The 9036-nt window shown below is 38.0% G+C and overlaps 1 pseudogene; it reads right to left on the reverse strand.

Moving 5' to 3' along the window:
• Window positions 1-1428: 1428 nt before the first annotated feature.
• On the reverse strand, window positions 1429-8588 carry LOC129903674 (uncharacterized; annotated as a pseudogene).
• Window positions 8589-9036: the final 448 nt, after the last annotated feature.

The following is a 9036-nucleotide window of genomic DNA, read 5'->3' on the forward strand; positions in this document are numbered from 1 at the left end:
ACCGTTATTTCAAATAAGACTAACTTATATGTAGTTCAAAGCTAGACACTTCAAAACCAATAGACACTTAACATGCCAAAAACAACATTCATTGTTTTCACGATTATTTAATCAATGCCACTTGTTCCCTCACTGAAAAGAAGTCCCTTTTTTCACTCATGAATTGCATTTATTCCTTAAACTTCAGGGATGTGGGAAAATACTCACGCTCACAAATGAAATTTAGAATTTCATGCAGAATACCATAGGCTTTCCCTTATTTTCAATACTTAAACTCTTGAACTGTTGACCTAGGATCACTAGGACTTTTTCATCTTGTAAAGTAGGCTCGGGGGCAGGTGTAGTACATTTAGATTTTAGTGACTTTCGGCCCTCCTCAAACACTCTATCAACTTTGAGTTCCACCTTTTCAAACCCACACTTTTTGCACTATTTGTGTTCGCTTGTTGCTTTCGCCTTAGGTGTGGCTTTTGTTTGTACATATTTCTTATGCTTTGTCCTTCTCTTTGCTAACTCTTTCCAAACCATTTATTTGTTTTATCCAACCACCTTTTTCTTCTTTTTCACACATCACTTTTTCAAACCTTTTCTCTATTTTATTTTTCATTTCTCACACCCCTTCTCTTCTCACTTTCCTCTAGTAGTAGCATCTCTCAACTTAGGCTTTTAGCCTGAGTTAAGGTGTACGTTATCTTAGGAGGGACTAGGACCAAAACAAGGGATTACTATTTGGATTAGGGGTATTTGAAGCACGTGTTTATTTAATTTAAAAAGGTCTTTTAGAAGCTTATATCTTTGGTTCAAAGGGTAAAACACTGTTTGGTTGGTTCTTTTAAGGCTAAGTGGACTAAGTCATGGCCTATGATCCTTTACAAATCAACAGTTCAATCATCATAGTATGACCAATGGGGCAAATTCTTCATTGGCCCAAACAGTCCGAACACACAAATACCTCACACAAACATGGAACTAAGTTTCACTGTCAATCATCAATCTTTGGTTAATATTTTAGTCTAAGTCATGTGTTATCATACTCGTTTACATCATATCACACAAATATCTCACATAGTCAATCTATCAAAGAAACAGTCACAGCAATTCAAGAAAATTTCAGAGGGGGTTTATTTTTTTTCATTTAAAATCTACCTTCATGCCATAGATCCGTACTCTTATTTTACATTTACATCCTAAACATGCCGGTTCAACATAAATTAAAAAGGTCCTTTGGGGAAAAGGAACAAATGAAAAAAAATCCCAAGGACTTAGTCGAGTGTCTAGGATACTCAGACTTTACCTAGATACTCATGCATTCATTTATAAACACCCTACCCTACTTAAAAATCCTTGCATTTTCCTCAATGCAGTACAAAAAATTGTAAAAACAATAAGGAGCAAAGGGAAAAGAACCTGTGGTGCCTAAGCGCCGATCTATATAGTGGAATCAAGGTCCGTATGTGTGGATCCTGGTGCAGCAGCATGTGGTGTCACGGAAGTCTGTGCGTCATCATGAGTGTCAACATAGGAGCTCGAAGCTCTAAGAGCACGCAACCTCTCCTCCTCTCGTTGTATCTCCTCGGTCACTATAGATACCCGAGTGGCCTCCTCAACCTCTTGGCGCTCCTTTCTTTTTATCTTTCTTGCCTCATCCCTATCTAAAGTGGCATCCTCACTACGGGGTCTTTTATCTTGGACCAACTCAAACTCATCAACCATAAATAAATCAAATAACTGCGGTGGCTGAACAAAAAGTAAAGCAAATTATATAGGGGCTAGTGTAGCTAGGGATGTGATCTCTTCATGGACTGCTCCTATCTCAATTTGAATGGCAGTAATGTTAGCACTGAATGAGGCTTGCTACCTCATGTTCAACCTCAGCATATAGGTATCAATACGTGCCTGAATCTGTTGCTCTTGATCATCCAAAACATCTTAAAAATTTGCTACCACACACTCCTCTAATTCGGTGATGGCTTTATAGACCGATGGCTTGAGTTGTTGCATCAATTGGACAATTTGGGCCTCGGTCTGTACTTTCCACTATATCATAGTATGTAGAGCCTCAGCTGAAATGGCGGCCAAGCCTTTGTGCTTTGGTCACAACTAGTTGATAGAAGAGTTGCCGAAATAGCCGAGGCAACCTCCATATGGCTCTACAGAACATGGCTATTGGTCCAGAGCAGCTGCTACATCATCTTTCACAAGTACTGGAACATGCACTAACTCTGATAGTTGCATCTATGGAAAGGGAACATACTGCCGTCTAACTGGGTTTGTGTTACCTTTAATGAGCCCTAGGTCTGTAATTCAGTTCACTCTAATCAATAGATCAACCCCGACAATCATTGGAACTATAGAATCCCTGCATAGTGAAAACATAAGGCACGGGAAAGGGATCGTGGTGTTCCACTGAATTGCCCACTTATGAATCCCTTAAATAATGATACTCATCACATCTACCGTATAACCATCCATTAGGAACGCTACGAGTATGGCTCCATCAAACATAGAAAAGTTGTTTGTATTGGTCATACATATTCGGTATATAACAATGGTCCACAAAAACTTAGCCGCAAAGTTCAATAAAGCCTTCTTGATCACTGTCGAGTGTGACACCCAATATGCTGCGATGCTATGCTCCTTTATAAAATCTGCTACCCATCTAAGTAGCTCCTCACGTTGCATCGGATCTTGCATAACATTTTTATCATGAACTACCTTTATTTTCTAATCAAAATTCACTGTCGGGGTTTCTAGTGGAGAGTTTGGGTAATAGATGATACATTAGATAGTATCCTCGGATAGACTAACTGGGATCTCTCGAACTAATGTGGTCAAAAGGATTGGCTTCTCTAGTTCCATTGCTTTGGAAGGAGACAACTTCTTGATTGTGGCTACGTATGAAGCATAGAAATCTCAGAAAATGTTATTATTGTAACTCTCGGGGGCTCAGCCATCCAATCTAGTCGGTGACGATGAAACAAGTCATTAATCTCATGAAATGCTTTCAGCCTGGTTGTGATCATGCCCGGGTTCTCAGTAATGGGACTCCTTAAATTCTGATGATCTTTTCTCTTTTGCCCCATTCTGTAAAATTCTAGAAACTCAGACATGCACCACCACTTCGGTTGACTTCCTCTGTGGATTGGTAGAGAGGGCCTCTACGATAGAGCCTTACAACCCATAGGAGTATGTATAGATCATAAGGTTCAGTCATAGACTTAGACCTACAAGTGTAGTCTCTGAAGTTTGATTATGAAAGGGCCTTAGGACCCATAGGGGTTTATACGAACTGTAAGGTTCTGTCATAGGCTCGGTGCTATGCCAGAGGAATTTGTCAATTTATTTTAGATCATTTCAATAAATGAGATGTAGATTTCTCTACAACCCATACTTAGACTCGTGTCCCTTCGTGAATGAGAAGACTTAACCTCTTATCTGGAGGTGTCATTTACGAGGGGTAACTATGACTCATAGGATGATCTACGAATGGTAAAATAACCTTTCTTTGAACCATTCAAGGTTTATTGATGATAAATATATTTCAAAGGAACAATTTCATGTTTGTTTATTGTTAATGAGTCATATGCACAATTTCAACAAAACCCAGTACTCCCAGTTATCATTTTAATAGACCAAAAACCTCACAAAATAATCCCCACACTCTAGCAATTGGCATGTTCTATTGACGAGCCATACAAACGAGATGTATAATAATATATGAGTCATAAGTAGACTCATACTCTTCTGTACCTAGAAATGTTACCAACTATACTTTAAATCTCCTTTGATGAGGGGGAATTATGCCTCATAGAATTGTTTATGACTCATAGAACACCCCGCCTAGGAGATTTTCAAGTTCAGATAATGAACGTACGCAACCAATTCAATCACCCCTATGTAGTCGATTAAGCATAAAATTTCTTTCAACTCAGAATCCTAATTAATGCATTTCAATTGTGTCAAACCTATGTAAGCAATGTAAACATGAAATCTATTACTAAAAGATCAACTTACCACAAGAAAGAAGGAAATCCTCAGAATATCAAAATGGGACAGACTTTGGTTTTGATATTCCTAGATGCTCAATGAGTTGTGGTTTTTGAATTTTGGACAGTTTTGAGTTTCAAATTATGTGCGCTGATGATGGAATTTAATGAGGTTTATTTTCAAGAGAAGAGAAAGAATTCTTGTAATGTTTCAAATATCTTTTATTTTATTCTAGGCTATGAGCCATAGAGATGTATATGGGTAATAGAGTAGACTCGTAGACTTAAAACTGCTTCTTGTATTCAATTTGGTGTTGAGAGTCAAGTTTACGAGCCATATAAGTTACTACGACCATTACACTGGACTCATGTATCTTTCTGAGTTCCCTTCTGTTTCCACTATTTCCAAGTCCGCATGGGCACGTACTCAACCTTTGGCCTATTTTTTTTATGCTTTTTGTTACACTTATTTGACACGGACCTTGACAAAGTATAAGTTATCGTAAAATTTAACAAGTAAAAGTACATGACTAAATTGGGTTGCCTTCCAAACAGCACATGATTTAACGTTGCGGCATGATGTGGATATATTTAGTTACTCAGACATCACTAAACTTCCACGCTTCCACGATTTTGATTTCATCCTATGTGCCCATGTATGCTTTGATTCGTTGACCATTAACTTTGAGCTTTGTACCATCCTTTTTTTCTATCTCAACTGCACCATGTGGAAATACTTAACTCACTCTAATTGGTCCCAGCCATTTAGACTTGAGTTTGCCATAGAATAAATGCATCCTTGAGTTGAAAATAAAGGACCAAGTCTCCGGTGCAAATGTTAGCTTTTCAATCTTTTGGTTTTGATATTTCTTCATTCTTTCTTTGTACAAGGCTGCACTCTCATATGCATTTAGGAGAAATTCATCAAGCTCATTTATTTGATTCATCCTTTGCTTTGATGCGGCGTCCCAATCCATGTGTAATATATTCACCGCCCACATAGCTTTGTGTTCCAACTCTACGGGCATATGACAAGATTTTCCAAAGACAAGTTGATAAGGTGACATAACTATAAGCATCTTAAATGCAGTGCGGTGAGCCCATAGAGAGTCATCAAACTTCCTTGACCAATCCTTTCTATTAGCTTTTACCGTCTTTGCAAGTATTTGCTTGATTTCATGATTGGAGACTTCAACTTGTCCACCAGTTTGCGTGCTACACTATGTAGAACCTCATACTTTTCAAGTAATGCTTTGAACAATCAATTGCAAAAATGGGAACCTCCTTCACTGATTATTGAACTTGGTGTAGCAAATCTTGAGAAGATGTTATGCTCAAGGAATGCGGTGACACTCCTTGCTTTATTGTTTGGAAGTGCGACAACTTTAATCGATTTAAAAATGTAGTCAACTGCAACAAGGATGTATTTCATTCCACTTGAACTCACAAAAGGTCCCATGAAGTAAATTCCCCATACGTCGAACAATTGAATTACTAGAATAGGGGTGACTGGGAGTTCATGTTTTCTTGAAATTCCTCCTTCCCTTTGCCAACGATCATAAGATTTGGCAAAATCATGAGCGTCTTGATGAATTGTTGGCATGTAGTACCCACATAGTAGGATCTTGTAGGCTATCCGAATACTACTACAATGCCCACTGATGGGGAATAAATGGCATGTTTCCAAATGACTCATCATCTTTACTTCAGGTACACAATAAAGAATAATCTCATCTGCACAAACACGGAAAAGTATGGTTCTTCCAAAAAGAACTTCTTTACATCGGACATGAACTTGCGGCGTTGATGAACATTTTGATAGGATGGCACTATATCGCTAGACAAATGGTTGGAAACAGCAGCAAACCATGGAATTAAGTCATGTGATGCTTCTAATACTTGTTCGTCTGGAAAGGTCTCATTTATCTCAACTCCATCTTCCAACTTTAACATCACCTCTTCTTCAAGCTTAGAGAGATGGTCTGCTACTTGTTTTTTTGTCCCTTTTCGGTCTTTTACTTTAAAGTCGAACTCTTGTAATAGCAATACCCAATGAATAAGTCTTTTTTTGCATTCTTTTTTTCTATGAGATATCTCAATGCAGCATGGTGTGTGTACACAATTACTTTTGTGCCCAACAGGTAAGATCTAAACTTCTCAAAGGATAACACAACGACAAGCAACTCTTGTTCGATCATGGTGTAGTTTCTTTGAGCAATATTAAGGGTTTTGCTATCATAGTATGTTGGATGTAAAATCTTCTCATGCCTTTGTCCTAATACTACACTTAGTGCTACTCCACTTGGATCACACATGAATTCAAAGGGATGCTCCCAATATGGTGCAATAATGATAGGAACTAATACTAACCTTTTCTTCAACTCTTCGAATGCTTCTAGATGGGCTTCATCAAAACCAAACTTCCTGTCTTTCTCTAGTAGTTTGCATAAAGGATATGTTATTTTGGAGAAGTCTTTGATGAAGCGGCGATAGAATTCGATGTGTCCCAAAAAGCTTTAAATACCTTTTATGGAGCTGGGATGGGGTAACTTTGTGATCAACTCAATCTTTGCTCGATCTATGTCAATTAGTTTATTTGAATCTTGTCCCTATCACTATACTCTCTTTCACCATAAAGTGACACTTCTCCTAATTTAGCACATGGTTGCACTCTTCACACCTTTTTAGTATGCTTTAGAGATGAGCCAAGCAATCCTTGAATGAGTCACCAACCACTGAAAAGTCATCCATGAAAACCTCAATTGTATCTTCCACCATGTCCAAAAATATAGACATCATACATTGTTGAAAGGTAGCCAGTGCATTACACAATCCGAATGGGAGTCTTTTGAAAGCAAACGTCCCATATGGGCATGCAAAAGTGGTCTTATCTTAGCCCTGATTGTAGCCCGAATATCTATCAAGAAAACAGTACCAACCTTTTCCAGCTAGACGGTCGAGCATCTGATCCATAAAAGGCATTAGAAAGTGATCTTTTTCAGCCCATGAGTTGAGCTTGCGATAATCCATACACACTCTCCAACCAGTGATAAGCCTCATTGGAATGAGTTCATTCTTTGCATTTTGCATTACAGTAATACCACAGTTTTTTGGTACACATTGGATAGGAATTACCCAATTTCTATCTGTGATTAGATAAAAACCTCCAGCATCTAACCATTTAATGATCTCCTTTTTAACTACCTCTTATATAAGTGGGTTGAGACGTCGTTGGTGTTTAATACTTGGTTTAAAATACGACATGAGTTGGATTTTATGAGTGCATATGCCTAGTGGTATGCCAATGATGTCAACTATGGACTACCCTATTGCTCTTTTAAAATGCCTCAAGATAGATGTAAGCGCTTCTACTTGCTTTTGATGAAGATCGGCAGCTATTATGACCAATAGCATGTTGTTGGGTCCCAAGAATGCATATTGCAAGTGAGCTGGTAGTTCTTTGAGTTCCAAAGTTGGAAGTTCCTTGATGGATAGCTTTGCAGGCGGAGTTTCTCTATTCTACAAGTCTAAGTCGAGTCTCTTGGGTGCATGATTGAAAGTCCCAAGGCCATTTAGTGAACAAATGATCTCATCATATTCTCCAATGTTATCTTTATCAAATTTCATGATGACAAAAGCTAAAGTTTCAACAACTAACCTCCCTTTAATAGATATGTTTGATTGGAAATTATCGACAACATCAATCACGGATACAACTATTAGATCATTGTGATGATTCTTTGCTCGACATACATCAAAGATCGTCTCTTTATTGTTTAGTCAAAATTTTAGTTTGCCAGTTTCCATGTCTACCAAAGCACATCCAGTAGCAAAGAATGGTCTACCTAGAATAATAGGAACATCAAAGACTATTTTATAGTCAAGAATGACAAAGTTAGCAAGGAATATGAATGATTCAACCTTCACTAGAACATCATAAATAATGCCAACTAGCTTCTTCACAGTACAATCTACCATTAAGAGCCACATTGACATCGATTTAGGGGCTCCCAAGATAATTATCGGATCATCGCGAGCGGCATATAGTTAATGCTGGCACCCAAGTCGCCCAATGCTTTTGTGAAATTGAATACCCCAATGGTAATGTGATAGTGAATGCTCCTGGTTCTTCTTTGTTTTGCACAAAGGAGAGAGTGGAGATTGCACTACAATAATGCAAGTTATCGATCGGTTGAAAGCTTACCATTCTCTTCGTTGTGACAAGATCCTTCATGAACTTCGCATAAACCGGCATTTTTATAGCGCCTCTATCAAGGGAACATTCAATGAAAGTCATTTCAGCGTGGAAATAAACTTAAGGAACTTTCCATCTTCATTTTTTTTCAATCTTTGTAGAAAAGGAGGAGGAGTTCTTGGCATTGGAATTGAACTTGGGTCAGCGTCTTGTGCATTGATTTCTTTCTTATCATGTTTTGCATCTCCTTTTTTAGTTTTTTTGGTTATTAGATCTTCACCTATTGCTTCTTCCTCTATTTTTCCTTTTGTTTCATCCTCACTAACAACCACATCGTGTACATCATCCTCCAGTTTTGGCATAAGTGGATCAACCGTTTGAATGCCACTTCGGTTGGTCACCTCCATGCATTGCATGTCATTCTTTCGATTTTGAATTGTATTACTTGGGAGAATTCCTTTTTGGCATGGGTTTAAAGATGACGAAATATGCCCTAATTATTGCTCAATAAGATTTATGGATGTAGAATGTGATTCAACTCTTTGATTCATTTTGGAAAGATCATTATGTATCTCCTTAAGATTATCCTCTATTGGATCATTCCTTAAGATTATCCTCTGTTGCATCATACTTTTTCGTCATCTTAGCCATCATGTCTTCGATTCTTGCAAGTCTGGATCCCCTATCTCAATTTCTGAGAGGGATGTATGCACCACCATTATTGTTGTCTCTCCTTCTCTAATCACCTTTTTTGTCTGACTCATGGTTTTGATTATTTATCCATTTTAGTTATAATCGTTCTCGCCATTATAGTTTCTATCATGATTGTTATTATTGTTGCGGTTGTAATGGCCC

This window comes from Solanum dulcamara, chromosome 9, assembly GCF_947179165.1.
Source record: "Solanum dulcamara chromosome 9, daSolDulc1.2, whole genome shotgun sequence".
Classification (NCBI taxonomy): Eukaryota; Viridiplantae; Streptophyta; class Magnoliopsida; order Solanales; family Solanaceae; genus Solanum; species Solanum dulcamara.